This window comes from Rutidosis leptorrhynchoides, chromosome 3, assembly GCF_046630445.1.
Source record: "Rutidosis leptorrhynchoides isolate AG116_Rl617_1_P2 chromosome 3, CSIRO_AGI_Rlap_v1, whole genome shotgun sequence".
Classification (NCBI taxonomy): domain Eukaryota; kingdom Viridiplantae; phylum Streptophyta; class Magnoliopsida; order Asterales; family Asteraceae; genus Rutidosis; species Rutidosis leptorrhynchoides.
Genome location: NC_092335.1, coordinates 636,999,709 through 637,017,742, shown reverse-complemented (window position 1 = coordinate 637,017,742; position 18,034 = coordinate 636,999,709).

The window sequence follows — 18,034 nt, the reverse complement described above, 5'->3', positions numbered from 1 at the left end:
AAGAATTGAGGGACAAAGAATAGAAGGTGTGAATTAAAAGGAAACGAAGGAGGTGGATTTATAGTGAAATATCCGACAGAAAAATCGAGATGAATCATCGCATTAAATCGAAGAGGATCATAATTTCCTTAATCACCGAAGAATCAAATCCTATATAGAATACAAAGATTTTCTTTAATCCTGAGATCAACCGTGATGACGACAAAAGATAAGACGAATCCCTATTTTCTCATTTCACTCTTTTACGATAGCTTCACTCATACGTTTCGAGTAATCGAATTATTTTATCCATATTTCTCAATCATGATAAAACCCTATGAATCAACTTATATTCATCATAATAACATTCTTATTGTTAGCCATGACGACCTCGATCAAATTTCGGGAAGAAATTTCTTTAACGGATAGGTACTGTGACGACCTAGAAATTTCCGACCAAATTTAAACTTAATCTTTATATAATTCCGACTTGATAAGCAATGAATTTTTAATAAATTTTGAACCTCCGGAAAGAGTTTTACACAAGCTTTTGTTCAACCTTTTATTCCGACGATTCACGAATGTCATAACTTGATTTAATTATTTAATTGTTTAATTATTGTGTATATATATAGATTTATATATATTTAACTTGAAAATATGATAATTAAATATCTCATTAAGTATATTAACAAAGTATTGTATATATATTTTCATACTACTAATTTAAAGAGTTTTTGAACAATATATATGTTACTATTTAAACGACGTAATTAACTTATGTTAAAATGTATTTACATATAATGTATTACGAGTGTAAATACATCCTTACAAATATTGAATACACTTTATAATATACCAATACATATAAAGGATAGCTATACTCGTATTTCTGTTCAATTTTCTCAAGAATTCTACTCGCATTCATACGGTATTTTTACCCGTATTATACACAGCTTCTAAAAGTATTTACTATTGGTATATACCAATAGAAATCTGCAATTATTTGTGTAATATGTCATCCATGACCTAATCAATTTAATATGTCATCCATGACTTAATACATTTTAACTTATCCTAGATATTTTTACTAAAAGCCAAATTTTCAAGCTTATAAATAAGCACCATTTCTAACTCATTTTTACACATTCATTTTCCAAATTTTACTTCCAATTTTCACACACACTTGCAAGAACTCTCTCAAGTTTTGTTCTAATACTTCTTTCCAGCAACTTTACATTCTAAACTTGAGGTAAAAACTCTACTTCAACTCTTGTTCAATTCATATGTTTATAGCTATCTATATAAGAGTTTATAAACTAGAACATAGTTTAGTTGATTCTAAACTTGTTTGAAAAACTAATCTAATATTTCTAAATTAACTCTAATAACACTTATTTATATGTATTATGATGTTATATTAAGTTAATATAAGAACTTATAACTTGTACATATGAAGAACACCTTGAAACTTAACATATATCCTCTAATCTCCATTTAGTAAAAAGCGGGCTGTTTTGGGTTGGGAATTAAAAACCTATCTTAGACTTTGAGTTTGAGGCTAAGACTTTGGAAATATGTTAATATATGTAAATAAGACTTCCAGTATTTTTTTCATGATTTTAGACAAAGTGGAAGTATTTTATCAAAAATCATATATTGGGTGGATGCCGAGATTTTTCCAAATCTGTCCACCGACACAAAAAGAGGGTAAAGCTCTAAAAATTACTACTTGGGATGAACCTTTCGAACTGGTTTTGTAAAATTTACTTCTTAAGGAATCCATAGCAATTTGATTCACTTTAAACGGAGTTGTAATGAATATTTGGCGAGCAAAACAAAATCTGCTAAAATTAACGTGGTATGGAATGGTGCTTATTTACATGCTGTAAGAACATGTGTACGTGAATCATATTGATAGATCTATCGGGTTTGACAACCCCATCCGGGCTAGTCGCTCTAGTATCGTAAACGGTTGAATAGTACTTCGTTTTTACTACACTTGGTACAGTGTAGGGAGATTTCATAATAAAGGGAATATGCCACATTAATGGTTAAGTATGGTAACCAAAGCGCTCAACAACTTATAGAATACTTTTATACACATGCGAGTGTACATATATTTATAACTATGAAAATCTTGTGGTCTATATTTATATCGATGATAAACATATATATCTCACCAACCTTTGTGTTGACTGTTTAAGCATGTTTATTCTCAGGTCCTTAAGAAAGTCTTCCGCTGTTGCATTATCTGAGCAAGCTGTGCATGGAGTCTCATGCTTTTGTTTAAATGAAGTGTTGCATTCAATAAAACCTTTGTTATGTATTATATTTGATTGTTATGTCATGTGTGTAGTATTTGGAAACCAATGTATCATGGGGATTATTTCTTAAATAATCACCCACTTGTTTAAACATGCATTATGTATAATAATGGTGTGCTTTTTATGAAATGAATGCAATATTTTTCTAAAACGTATCATATAGAGGTCAAATACCTCGCTATGGGACCAATGAATAACGTACTGCGTTTATAGTAATTTGGACGGGTGGTTTCACAACGTAAGTAGCAACATCCTTCTAAAGATTAGGCCACCAATACTATTCCTTGAGATCGTGGTACATCTTACCGGCTCCTGGATGTATCAAATATCTTGACTTGTGGGCTTCGTCTAGAATAAGGCTTCGTAAATCCCCATAACTAGGCACCCAAATCCTTCTGGCGAAATATCGGAGTCCAGTCTCCTTGACTTCGAATCGAGAGATGAGAATGTTCAAGTGCTCATGAGAAATATTCTCCTCCTTGAGAGCCTCATCTTGAGCTACGCGGATCTGGCTATTAAGATTTGAATGGATGGTGATATTCAAGGCTCGGACACGAAGATGTACCATTCTCTCCTTTTGACTTAAGGCATCGGATACAACCTTTGCCTTGCCAGGATGGTAACGGAGTTCACAATCATAATCGTTCAATGTCTCGATCCACCGTCGCTGTCTCATGTTCAGTTGCTTCTGATCAAATATGTGTTGGAGGCTTTTGTGGTCGGTGAAGATGGTACTTTTAGTCCTGTAAAGATAATGTCTCCACAATTTGAGTGCAAAAACAACAGCTCCAAGTTCGAGATCATGCGTTGTTTAGTTTCGCTCGTGAATCTTCAGTTGTCGAGAGGCGTAAGCAATAACCTTCATTCGTTGCATCAATACACACCCAAAACCATGTTTTGAGGCGTCGCAATACACTACAAAGTCGTCACTACCTTTGGGAAGGGACAATAAAGGTGCGGAAGTTAACTTCTGCTTCAGGGTTTAGAATGCCTACTCTTGCTCGGGTTCCCAAACGAACTTCTTTCCCTTATGTAGTGAGCCGTCCTAATCCATCTGGACGAAGTCTTCAACAGTTGGTCCCATTGCGAGGTTCTGACCTCTATTTACCATTAACGACTACATGTAATATGAATAAATGCACAGCGGAAGATTTCTTTCATACCTGAGAATAAACATGCTTTAAAGTGTCAACCAAAAGGTTGGTGAGTTCATAAGTTTATCATAAAACAATAAAATTTATCATTTTGATAGACCACAAGGTTTAAATCCTGCAATGTACAAATGGGCCTGAATCCTATACCCACCTGTAATGTACATGCGATATCTTTTAAATACAGTACACCTTTCTCGTGTATGAAATCATCTTTCATAATGTTAGTAACCGTACACATATCTTGTGCACAAAAATAACATACACATAACCTGTGTATAAAATCATTCTCTCGATACATAACATTCATTTCAATTGGTGGCAATTATCATATTCACATAATTCAATGGTGAAATTATCATGTCCACATAATTCAATTGTGGCAATTATCATGTCCACATAATTCAATAATAATCCGCAGAACTTCTGTCTGCATAATAATTCATTCGAGGAATGTTTTGCTTGTGTCTATCTCGTCAAATATTTATAAAAGCATTTCATGTATTCGCAGTTCAAAATATATTTCAAAAGCATTTAATAAAGCAATTGTAAAAAAATAGCGCATGTATTCTCAGTCCCAAAAATATAAAGAGTAAAAGGGAGTAAATGAACTCACCATACTGTATTTTGTAGTAAAAATACATACGACAATATTGAACAATGCAGGGTTGGTCTCGGATTTACGAACCTATATAATTTGTATATTTATTAATATACTTAATTATAATCGAACAAATATATGTATGTTTTATATATTTCTTATTTATTTTAGTAATACATTTGTTATTTCCAATGTTATATATATATGTTATTTTTATATTAAGGATAGTCAATTAGATATACTTGTGATATATGTGATAATTATAAATAATTTTTGTTGTAATAAAAATAATAATACTATTAGTAATTTTAGTAATAATAATTAATGATAATGATAATAATAATAATAATAATAATAATAATAATAATAATAATAATAATAATAATAATAATAATAATAATAATAATAATAATAATAATAAAAATAATAATAATAATGATAGTAATAATAATAATACTAACAATGATAATAATAATAATGTTCATAATAATAATAATGATAATAATAATAATAATACTAATAATAATAATAAGAATAATAACAATAATAATAATAATGATGCTACCTTAAATGAAAAGCTTCCAAAAAACAAAAGTGTCTATGCCCGGGCTCGAACCCGCAACCCCTCGTTCACCTACCAGCACCTTAACCATTCCTCTATTTCTTTTTATCTGATTAATTTATCTGTTATACTTATTTAAACTATATTATTCGTTTTGCCTTCTTTTATTTCCATCGTCAACCATCATTTTCCTGTTTTCTTATCAAATCCACAATATGGCTTAACCAAAGTAACGGCCCAACAACACTTCCACGGCCCAACATGCAAGTCCAATATATAAAAGCATGATATGGCACAAGAGACTAATAACCAAACCCAGCCCGTTTATTATTTATTTTATTCTGTTCTGTGATTTTAAAACAATAATAGGATAGCAGTTTTTCGATGGGGTTTGAACGGAAACAGATAGAGCAGATGCAGCGAAAAAAAAATATCTGTAGAAGCTAGGTGTATTTCGTGAGTTCATGGGTTGAGAAGGAAAAACAAATGGTTTTTGGTTTGCTGTAATCAAATGTTAGTGGAAACTGAATTAATACGAAGATAGTGATTGTATCATCATCTTCATTCTCGTGATCAACATTATAATATAATCATCATCATCATAACTTCCTCAACGAGTCATCATGGATCATCATGCATCTTTACCATCATCATCCTACGGTTATTATTATTATTATTATTGTTTTAATATTATCACCGAATCATCACATAAAATCATAATTATCTTCATCATCTAACATCATAATCATCACTCCTCTTGGAATCATCATCAACATCTTATTAAACTTGGGTTCGGCCCAAAACCAAAGTAGTATTCGGCCTGCATAGAATTTAGGAATTTGATAGCCCAATATTAATAGGGTATGCAGTCCACTTACCAAGCCCAACCCAAGTTCAATTTAAAATAAAGGAATTGTATGCGTGGGATTTTATAATCCAAAGAATTCGTCCAACTGACCCCTCCAGTATCCCTTTTTCGTGAGCATCAATCACCATCATGTTTCCTTCTGTTTTCCATCATCTTTGTCCATCACCAACTCCTTTGTCTAAATTAGGAATAGTAAAGAAAAAGAATGCAGGACGGAAGTGGTAGTCACGATTGGGTTTCGACGGGTAGTGGTTTAAGTTGATCTTCATCGATGGTGAAACAACCGTAACAGTAATAGAAAACACGCAACAGTTGGTGGTTTTGTTGTTGAAACAGGAAACAAGTAATTTTAAAAGTTTGAGTGATGGCCGATGGTGGTTCTAGGGTGGTGGATATTTAAGATATGGTTGTTTGTTTTCGGATATAAACAGAGAAGTACCGCAGAACTGATTGATTTGTTAGTGGTGATATTCGTGGGTTTACATTGTATCATCGTATTTGTTTCATCATTCACGTATCATCTATCATTAAAGCTCACCGTTCCAAGTCTCCTTCTTGCATCATCGTTGTTATAGTAGTATAAACAAGAGAAGGAAATAGAGAAACAGTGATCACTTATAGCAGCTACAACAACCATTTAATGATGGAGATTGGAGTGGTTGTATAGGTGAAGGTTGTGTAGTGTGGTGATGACATGACCATGGTTGAGGGTGTTCTTGGGTGCATGTTTGATAGGAACAGGGAATAAATTAGATAGATAGATGGTTGATATTTTTATTTCCTCTCTTACAGTATGAGTATGTATATATAAATATAGAGGTAACGGTTAGTGGTGGTTTGATGGTTGTGGTTTGATCGAAGAAGGTGGAAGATGGTGCACAAGTGTGGTGGTAATGGTTGATCATATGTGCCCATGAACTATCTAATCTCCTGATCGCATAAATATAAATATACATATATAGATAAAGATATAGATAGATTTAAATTTAAGTATGTAATATAATAATAATAATAATATTAAATTTAAATCAAAGATTAAAAACGTGCACAATGACTTAATTGGGCTGCCGACAGTTTAAAGGGGAATATTTCATACCCCGTTGTTACCCAGTGGCGAATTAAAAGTGCTCAGAAAAATCTCAAATTTTTAGATTAACTATATTTATTTATTTTGGTCATTATGGTATAAAATTCAATCATAAACTATTAAATAAAAATTACATTAATTATTCACTCCCAACCCCTAAGTAAAATATAAAAAAAATTAAAAATTCAACAAATAGTTCCTTAATACATTTTTAGTAAGCCTAAAATTTATATTACTCATTTTCAGGTCACCGTTTATCTTAAAATCACATAAGTTTGAATTTAACCTCTCTAAATAATAATCGAAACGTCCAACGAGTATTACAATCATTTAATATTTATTTTTAATATATTTTAATTATATATGGTTATGTTTTAAATAATAATAATTATATATTATTTTATTTTTACATAGTTAATTCTAATATAATATATTTCAAATGATTATTTATATATATTTAAATATATACGTACCTATTTACAAGTAATTGTTCGTGAATCGTCGGGAACAGTCAAAGGTTAACTGAATCTATGTAAACAGTTCAAAATTTTTGATACTCAACATTATAGACTTTGCTTATCGTGTCGGAAACATATAAAGATTAAGTTTAAATTTGGTCGAAAATTTTCGGGTCGTCACAGTACCTATCAGTTAAAGAAATTTCTTCCTGAAATTTGAGTGGGATGGTCATAGCTAACATTAATGTTTTTATGACGAATTTGAGCTGATAAATATAGTTTTATTACCAAAGAGTAATATGGATAAAATAATGCAATTACTCGAAGCGTACGAGGGAAGCTATAGTAAATGAGTGATTTGAAGAAAGTCAAGTTTGTCTTAACTTTTGACGTAGTTATGTTTGAATTCCGGAATTCCAGGGATTTAAAATAAAATCTTGGAAAATCTATAAGATCTGATTCTTCGAGATTTAAGGAAATTAGGATCTCTTTAATTAAATGCGATGATCTGTCCCGATTACAACGTCTGATATTTCCAGTATAAATTTACCTTTTCCGTTCCATTAGTTTTCACCACTTCTATACTCAATTCCTAAATTCAAAAGATTGTGAAAATGCTTATTCCAGTTCTGATTCTTGTTTTTATCCTCACTATCGCAACAATCATTCTCCTTTTCCAATTACCACATGAAGAATCTGTTTTCTTCTACTTCGCCCTTGGGGTTATAATGTTTTTAATTCTCCCGTGTCTTTATGTTGCGATAAACATTGATATACACGGTTTGTAATTCATGTGTTTCTGATCGGCTTTATATTTTCCTTTATTTTTCGGAGCTCCATGCTCTTGTTTTCTCTTCCCGACTCCAAGTCAGACGAATAATGGTCCAGAATTCGTAGATATAGAGTTTCGAATGATTATAATGTTCTAAGCAGGGTGGAACGTGATAGTACGATTTGATTTTCAAATTTATCAAAATTACAAAAGATAGAACTATCAAGAATATATTCTTCTTGATATGTTTGGAGGTTATGTAGAATGAAAGAGTTATGTAACATAACACATGATGATGGTATAATCTACTGTGAACCATCATCACGTTTCATTAGAAACTCCGCATGACTTACTGTAATATAATTACGTTGGCCAAGCGCCATTATATTATACTAACTCATGCTTCAATCCCCAACACTTCTCCATAATTCATTCATAATTTATACTTAGATTTACAGAAGTTTCCAATATAATGAAATACAGAAAGCAAGAAGAGGTAGATGGACAAGAATATTTACGAAAATATCCTCAGAAATATCGAAGATATTTATGATGATATTTTGGAATTTCTAAGTTCGAAGGTTGATGAAGAAAAATCTTCCGAAAAATTTTAACATGACTTCGGAGCAAGATATTCTCTAAAGATTTCATCGTATCCAGAATTACCTGAATTCTTTGAATATAGGGTTTGGTCCTTGTATTTGTCCATAGTCTCCTTCATGGTTAGCTCAATCCATTTTTCAGTACCAAATTTTCTATCGAGCGTTCCCTACACTCCATTCTTTATCATCAAACTCTTGGCCATTTTGGCCATCTACAATTTTACTGTTTCTCTACATTTAACGCAGCCATATCTGAATCATAGGTTATCAATCCAAAGTGGTTTCAAGAGAATTGTGTTTTTAGATGATTAAACGCTGATGGTAATATGGTGGAATATAAAAGGTTCTCTGGTAACAATAAATGAGCACGCATATATATCACAGTTATAATAAGGTTGTTTCGAACGAAAAGTCGAAGTTGTCTTGTTGGAGCTGTGACAAAATTGGCTATTGTGAAGAAGAACTGCAAAGTTATTTTGGGTAATAATAATACTAAAGGAATTAGCACAGCTATGTGTTAAACGTTTACTCAGTTTCCGAGAGTTTTTTTTTCAGGTGCATAACTATATGCATCAATCTTTTCTTCCGTAGATGAAGTGCGGTTGGTTCATCCTATCGATTGAGGTGTTTTCAAGAATCATGAAAGGTTTGATCGCAGATTGTAATCGTTAAAATACAAATGAGGTTTAAAATGAAATCAAGTGGCAAACTTGAAGAATTTTTTTTTTTTTTTAATTTCATATGTTATAATCAATATTTTAATTCATTTTAATTGTCCAATGTCATTAGTCCACAGTCGATAGTCCACGGTTAACAGTCCAAACATTCATATATAGTTTAATATATAATATTCGAATTAATTAATACGTATCGTGACCCGTGTACATGTCTCAGACTCGATCACAACTCAAAGTATATATATTATTGTAGAATCAACCTCAACCCTGTATAGCTAACTACAGCATTACTGCGTATAGAGTGTCTATGGTTATTCCAAATAATATATATATATATATATATATATATATATATATATATATATATATATATATATATATATATATATATATGCGTCGATATGATATGTCAAAACCTTGTATACGTGTCCCGATATTTAAAGTGCGTAAAATAAATAACAGAAATTTAAATGACGATAAATAAAGTGCATAAAGTAAATAACAGAATGTAAATGACAATAAATAAAATTGCGAAAATGTAATTTGCGATAATTAAATTGTGATGAATAAAATGTAATCAGTTAGCTAGGAGCAATTAGCTAGGAACATTTAGCGTGGATTCTTAACAAAATTTCTCATAGTTAATTTGTTTGTTTCTAACAAATTTTATTTTGTCAAATGTTTTCTTCATTATCCCACTTGCTGGATTCTGATAGGTCAAAATCCAAATATGAAATTGGATGAATATGGTTATTCTGTGGTGAACGGATTTGTATAACGTGGATGTAAGTAGGATAGTAAATGACTGTTGAATCAGATTCAAAGAATGTACAATGTAACTTATTAATGTGAAATCTAAATATTCCTCGGGTATTACCTATCCGTTAAAATATTTTCACCATTATCAGTTTGTAAGAAAGAATTTTTAATTACAGTCTTTATGAAAAAATATATATACATATATATTTTCTTCAGATGTAATCATAGATTTAATGAGTCAATATGATATTAAACTCATTTGATTTACCGTTAGAACAAGAATATATAATCTCTAAAACATTAGAGATTACATAATCGCCATGTCGAATGAAGATAAATGATGTAGAACGATTCGCAGATTGATGATTATGCTTGAGGTACATAATGAGATATTGAGGTGTGAGATGTTGAACTTGGGTTGTTGGTGGTACTGGTATTGATGTCGATGGTACTGTTGATGCCGTTGATGTTGCTGAAGCTGGTACGTTTTGCACCATATTTTTCAAGGCTACAACTCGGGCGCGTAGTTCGCTGACTTATTACTCTGGGATGATTGTCTGTAAGAACGGGCGAATGAATAAGGTTTAAAATCTGAGTTATGATATAGTCGTGGCAAGATATTCGGGAAATGAGGGTGAAAATGGTGTTACGAACAGGTTTGCCGGTAAGTGCTTCGGGTTCTTCATCAAGAGGTGAATTCGATTAGTGGAAGGGATCGCCTTCTGCACGTCTCCATTGATTAAGTCAACTACGAACCCATCAGATGAATTGGGGATGGATGATTGGTTGATTCATTCTGGTGACACTGCTTTCGGAGCTTAGGTGAATATCCGTGTCGGAATAACTGTCGTAATCTGAGGAATTTGAACTGGTTGAGGGATCCATATCGTACGATAAAATGAAGGATTTTCGATAAGAAATAGATTATAGGGTGTATATTGTACCCTGTAATACATAATTTACATATGCATATATCATACTAAAATCCCATAAGTTACGGAGGAATCTACGGAATCTTGTCAGGCAAAGGTAACAATAACAGATACACTAAGATATGAATTTATCTATACACTATTCATGCAATCAATGTAGTAAGATGTGTCTAGACTAGGAATGATAAGCAGGTAATTTCCTAAGGATAATAAGTAGATGATTTTTGACACGAATGATAAGCAAAACTTTTGACATGCAGACACGGTCGAAGTCCAGACTCACTAATGCATCTAAACAACTATCAGTTAGACACACTAATGCAAGACCTGGTTCGCTAAGACCACCGCTCTGATACCACCTGTAGTGACCCGTCCTAATCTATCTGGACGAAGTCTTCAACAGTTGGTCCCATTGCGAGGTTCTGACCTCTATATGCCATGAATGACTCCATGTAATATGAACAAATGCACAGCGGAAGATTTCTTTCATACCTGAGAATAAACATGCTCTAAAGTGTCAACCAAAAGGTTGGTGAGTTCATAAGTTTATCATAAAACAATAAAATTCATCATTTTGATAGACCACAAGGTTTAAATCCTGCATGGTACAAATGGGCCCGAATCCTATACCCACCAGTAATGTACATGCAATATCTTTTAAATACAGTACACCTTTCTCGTGTACGAAATCATCTTTCATAATCTTAGTAACCGTACACATATCTTGTGCACAAAAATAACATACACATAACCTGTGTATAAAATCATTCTCTCGATACATAACATTCATTTCAATTGGTGGCAATTATCATGTCCACATAATTCAATGGTGGCAATTATCATGTCCACATAATTCAATGGTGGCAATTATCATGTCCACATAATTCAATAATAATCCACAGAACTTCTGTCTGCATAATAATTCATTCGAGGAATGTTTTGCTTGTGTCTATCTCGTCAAACATTTATAAAAGCATTTCATGTATTCGCAGTTCAAATATATTTCAAAAGCATTTAATAAAGAAATTGTAAAAAAATAGCACATGTATTCTCAGTCCAAAAAATATAAAGAGTAAAAGTGAGCAAATGAACTCACCATACTGTATTTTGTAGTAAAAATACATATGATGATATTGAACAATGCAGGGTTGGTCTCGGATTCACGAACCTATATGATTTGTATATTTATTAATATACTTAATTATTATCGAATAAATATATGTATGTTTTATATATTTCTTATTTATTTTAGTAATACATTTGTTATTTCCAATGTTATATATATGTTATTTTTTTATTAAGGATAGTCAATTAGATATACTTGTGATATATGTGATAATTATAAATAATTTTTGTTGTAATAAAAATAATAATACTATTAGTAATTTTAGTAATAATAATTAATGATAATGATAATAATAATAATAATAATAAAAATAATTATAATAATGATAGTAATAATAATAATACTAACAATGATAATAATAATAATGTTCATAATAATAATAATGATAATAATAATAATAATACTACTAATAATAATAAGAATAATAACAATAATAATAATAATGATGCTACCTTAAATGAAAAGCTTCCAAAAAACAAAAGTGACTATGCCCGGGCTCGAACCCGTAACCCCTCATTCACCCACCAGCACCTTAACCATTCCTCTATTTCTTTTTATCTGATTAATTTATTTGTTATACTTATTTAAAATATATTATTCGTTTTGCCTTCTTTTATTTCCATCATCAACCATCATTTTCCTGTTTTCTTATCAAATCCACAATATGGCTCAACCAAAGTAACGGCCCAACAACACTTCCATGGCCCAACATGCAAGTCCAATATATAAAAGGATGATACGGCCCAAGAGACTAATAAACAAACCCAGTCCGTTTATTATTTATTTTGATCTGTTTCGTGATTTTAAAACAATAATAGGATAGCAGTTTTTCGATGGGGTTTGAACGGAAATAGATAGAGCAGATGCAGCGAAAAAAAATCTGCAGAAGCTAGGTGTATTTCGTAAGTTCATGGGTTGAGAAGGAAAAACAAATGGTATTTATTTTGCTGTAATCAAATGTTAGTGGAAACCGAATTAATACGAAGACAGTGATTGTATCATCATCTTCATTCTCGTCATCAACATTATAATATAATCATCATCATCATAACTTCCTCAACGAGTCATCATGGATCATCATGCATCTTTACCATCATCATCCTATGGTTATTATTATTATTATTGTTTTAATATTATCACTGAATCATCACATAAAATCATAATTATCTTCATCATCTAACATCATAATCATCACTCCTCTTGGAATCATCATCAACATCTTATTAAACTTGGGTTCGGCCCAAAACCAAAGTAGTATTCGGCATGCATAGAATTTAGGAATTTGACAGCCCAATATTAATAGGGTATGCAGTCCACTTACCAACCCCAACCCAAGTTCAATTTAAAATAAAGGAATTGTATGCGTGGGATTTTATAATCCAAAGAATTCGTCCAACTGACCCCTCCAATATCCCTTTTTCTTGAGCATCAATCACCATCATGTTTCCTTCTGTTTTCCATCATCTTTGTCCATCACCAACTCCTTTGTCTAAATTAGGAATAGTAAAGAAAAAGAATACAGGACGGAAGTGGTAGTCACGATTGGGTTTCGACGGGTAGTGGTTTAAGTTGATCTTCATCGATGGTGAAACAACAATAACAGTAATAGAAAACACGCAGCAGTTGGTGGTTTTGTTGTTGAAACAGGAAACAAGTAATTTTGAAAGTTTGAGTGATGACCGATGGTGGTTCTAGGGTGGTGGATATTTAAGTAATTTTGAAAGTACCGCAGCACCGATTGACTTGTTAGTGGTGATATTCGTGGGTTTGCATTGTATCATCGTATTTGTTTCATCATTCACGCATCATCTATCATTAAAGCTCACCGTTCCAAGTCTCCTTCTTGCATCATCGTTGTTATAGTAGTATAAACAAGAGAAGGAAATAGAGAAACAGTGATCACATATAGCAGCTACAACAACCGTTTAATGATGGAGATTGGAGTGGTTGTATAGGTGAAGGTTGTGTAGTGTGGTGATGACATGACCATGGTTGAGGGTGTTCTTGGGTGCATGTTTGATAGGAACAGAGAATAAATTAGATAGATAGATGGTTGATATTTTTATTTCCTCTCTTACAGTATGAGTATGTATATATAAATATAGAGGTGACGGTTATTGGTGGTTTGATGGTTGTGGTTTGATCGAAGAAGGTGGAAGATGGTGCACAAGTGTGGTGGTAATGGTTGATCATATGTGCCCATGAACTATCTAATCTCCTGATCGCATAAATATAAATATACATATATAGATAAAGATATAGATAGTTTTAAATTTAAGTATGTAATATAGTAATAATAATAATATTAAATTTAAATCAAAGATTAAAAACGTACACAATGACTTAATTGGGCTGCCGACAGTTTAAAGGAGAATATTTCGTACCCCGTTGTTACCCAGTGGCGAATTAAAAGTTCTCAGAAAAATCTCAAATTTTTAGATTAACTATATTTATTTATTTTGGTCATTATGGTATAAAATTCAATCATAAACTATTAAATAAAAATTACATTAATTATTCACTCCCAACCCCTAAGTAAAATATAAAAAAAATTTTAAAATTCAACAAATAGTTCCTTAATACATTTTTAGTAAGCCTAAAATTTATATTACTCATTTTCGGGTCACCGTTTATCTTAAAATCACATAAGTTCGAATTTAACCTCTCTAAATAATAATCGAAATGTCCAACGAGTATTACAATCATTTAATATTTATTTTTAATATATTTTAATTATATATGGTTATGTTTTAAATAATAATTATTATATATTATTTTATTTTTACATAGTTAATTCTAATATAATATATTTCAAATGATTATTTATATATATTTAAATATATACGTACCTATTTACAAGTAATTGTTCGTGAATCTTCGGGAGCAGTCAAAGGTTAACTGAATCTATGTAAACAGTTCAAAATTTTTGAGACTCAACATTATAGACTTTGCTTATCGTGTCGGAAACATATAAAGATTAAGTTTAAATGTCGAAAATTTCCGGGTCGTCACACCTTATGAGTTAACGCAGTCAAAGGACGCGAAATCAAAGAGAAACCTTCGATGAATCTTCGGTAATAACCGACGAGGCCTAAAAATTGGCAGATATGAGTAGGAGTAGTGGGGGTTTTCCACTTGCTGATGGCTTCGATTTTCGCGGGATCGACTTTGATACCCTGATCACTTACAACATGGCTAAGAAATTGAACTTCCTCTAACCAAAATTCACACTTGGAGAATTTGGCATAGAGTTGCTCTTGTCTTAAGAGTTCAAGCACGAGTCGAAGATGTTGTTCGTGTTCTTCTTCGCTCTTGGAATAGATGAGGATGTCATCTATGAAGATGATAATGAATTTGTCTAGGTACGGCTTGCATACGTGATTCATGAGATCTATAAACACGGCAGTTGCGTTGGTTAAACCAAATGGCATCACAAGAAACTCATAATGACCATAACGAGTTCGGAATGCAGTCTTGAGGACATCGCTCTCCTTCACCCTCAACTGTTGATAACCTGATCGCAAATCAATCTTGGAGTACACGCTTGATCCTTGTAGCTGATCGAAAAGGTCGTCAATCCTGGGAAGGGGATATCAATTCTTGATCATCAATTTGTTGAGTTTACGGTAATCAATACACATGCAGAAAGATCAGTCCTTCTTCTTTACAAACAAAAGAGGTGCGCCCCAAGGCGAAGAGCTTGGTTGGATGAATCCACGGTCTAATAATTCTTGTAGTTGGCTCTGCAACTCTTGCATTTCAGAAGGTGCGAGTCGATAAAGTGCACAAGCTACAGGTGTAGCTCCTGGTACGAGATCGATCTGAAACTCTACTGATCGCGGCGGCGGTAATCCCGACAACTCTTCTGGAAAGACGTCTGGAAATTCGTTCACAATTCGTACATTATCTACGCTTTTATCCTCGGTTTCTAACTTTTTCACATGTGCCAAAATACCGAAACGTCCCTTTCTCATGACTTCCTATGCCTTCATGCAACTAATAAGGTTCAGCTTTGGGCTACATCTGTCTCCTTAAACAATCAATGGCATACCGTCTCTGCGAGGTATACGAAGAATCTTCTCACCACAGATAACTTCGGCTTTTACTTTGGACAACCAGTCCATACCAACTATCACATCAAAGCTTCCCAACTTAATGGGTATCAAATCAATCTCAAAATCAACGCCAGCTAAGTTTATTATACCTCCTCGGCCAATTTGGTCAACTTTCTCAAGTTTTCCATTGGCTACCTCAACAAGCATACTCTCGTCCAAAGGAACTAATGACCAATCTATCTTAGAGTAAAAATGTCTACATACATAACTCCTATTGGCACCAGTATCAAACAAGACAGAAGCTAGTAGTTTACTGATAGTGAATGTACCTGTAACCAAGTCAGGATCCTCGCGGGCATCTCTGGCGTTCATGTTGAAGACTCTTCCACGTGCTGGCCTGCCATCATTCTTCTTGTTAGGACATTCATTTTAAAAGTGACCCTGGTGGCCGCACTCAAAGCACTTCTTCGGCCCATTCGGATTTGTTCTCACCGCTGGGGTGGTGATCTTACAATCTTTGCCGATGTGTCAAGTCCTCTTACACTTTTCACATACCACGTTGCAGTATCCAGTATGATGCTTGTTGCATCTATTGCACTGTGGAAGGCTACCCTTGTAGTTAGGGTTCGAGCTAGGGTTCGGGTTAGGGTTCCTCTAGTCTTTGTTTCCCTTAAAATTCTCATACCTCTTAGCTGGGTTTTGATCAAAGACTTTTCCCTTGTTTCCGTCCCACTTACGTTTCCCATTACTAGCTTCTGATTCCGATCTCACCTTTTCTGGCTCTTGTTGGGCAATCTGATTCATTAGGGTGTGCGCCATGCTCATAGCTTTCGGGACATTTGCTGGTTTCGAAGAGGTGACATTTCTCTGAATGGTCTTGGGAAGTCCCCACAAATACCGTTCCATTCGTTTAAATTCAGGAGTAACCATCGTAGGTCACATCAAAACCAACTCCAAGTACCTTTGGTTATATCCATCAAGGTCAGTTCCTACAACCTTTAGTTCCAAAAACTCTGCTTCCATCTTCTGAATTTCGGTTCTGGGGCAGTATTCCTCGATCATAGCACTCTTAAACTCCTCCCATGGTGTAGCATAAGCCTCGTCAATTCCCTGAGCCTGGGCGAGTATGTTCCACCAGGTTAAAGCGCCATCCGACAGTGTGCAGGAGGCGTACTTATTTTTGTTCACTTCGGAGTAGTTACTCACACGGAACATAAATTCCAATTTCTCAAACCATCTCATTAGCCCAACTCGCCCTTCAGTACCACTGAAATTGTGGGGCTTGCAGCTCTGGAATACCTTATAAGTGCACCCGTTCTGAATGTTTTGGTTAGCCGGTGGAGCTTGGGGGTTGGCATCTACCATAGCTGCGGCTACTCGGGCAGCTATCATCTCCTCAATCTATGCCGCTGTGGGCAAGTCCCTTGGAACTCTTCCGTTTGCCATTGATCTTCTAGACAAAAAATTTGACTTAAGTCAAAATCTAATAATCAGTAACATCATAGCACAAGGTAAACAGCACAGAAGCAACACAGTACATAATAATTAAGCATGGCAACAGCAGCAGATAGCACAAAAGCCAACATGTGATAGCTTAAAGTAAACGCCGTACAACAATTAAGCAACAGTAATTCCATTCATAATAAGAAAGTTACGTACAATGTCATGAGGTTCGTACATTACATGAATGAAAAACAGAAAACTACTAACAGAATACATAATGAGATCTAATACAACGGTCCTATGGTGATGGTGGGTAAATGATTTCCATCAGGTGGGACATCTGATCCTCGAGCTCAGTCACCTGAGCACGGAGGTTATGCACTTCCCTCGTCAGCTCCTCGACGGTGGGAGATGCTGGTGGGGCAGGTGGTGCAGAGGGTGCAGATGGTGCAGGTGGTGCCGGTGGTGCAGAGGGTGCAGCACCAGAAGTACATGGCACATAACAGCCGACCTTACGCACGAATGGATCAGCAGGATACGGCACAACCCGCTTGCGGGCGGTGACCCTAACCAACAGTCCATGTGCGTTCACGAACGGCCTACCTCCATTAACCCCTGGAATAACAGTACCATCG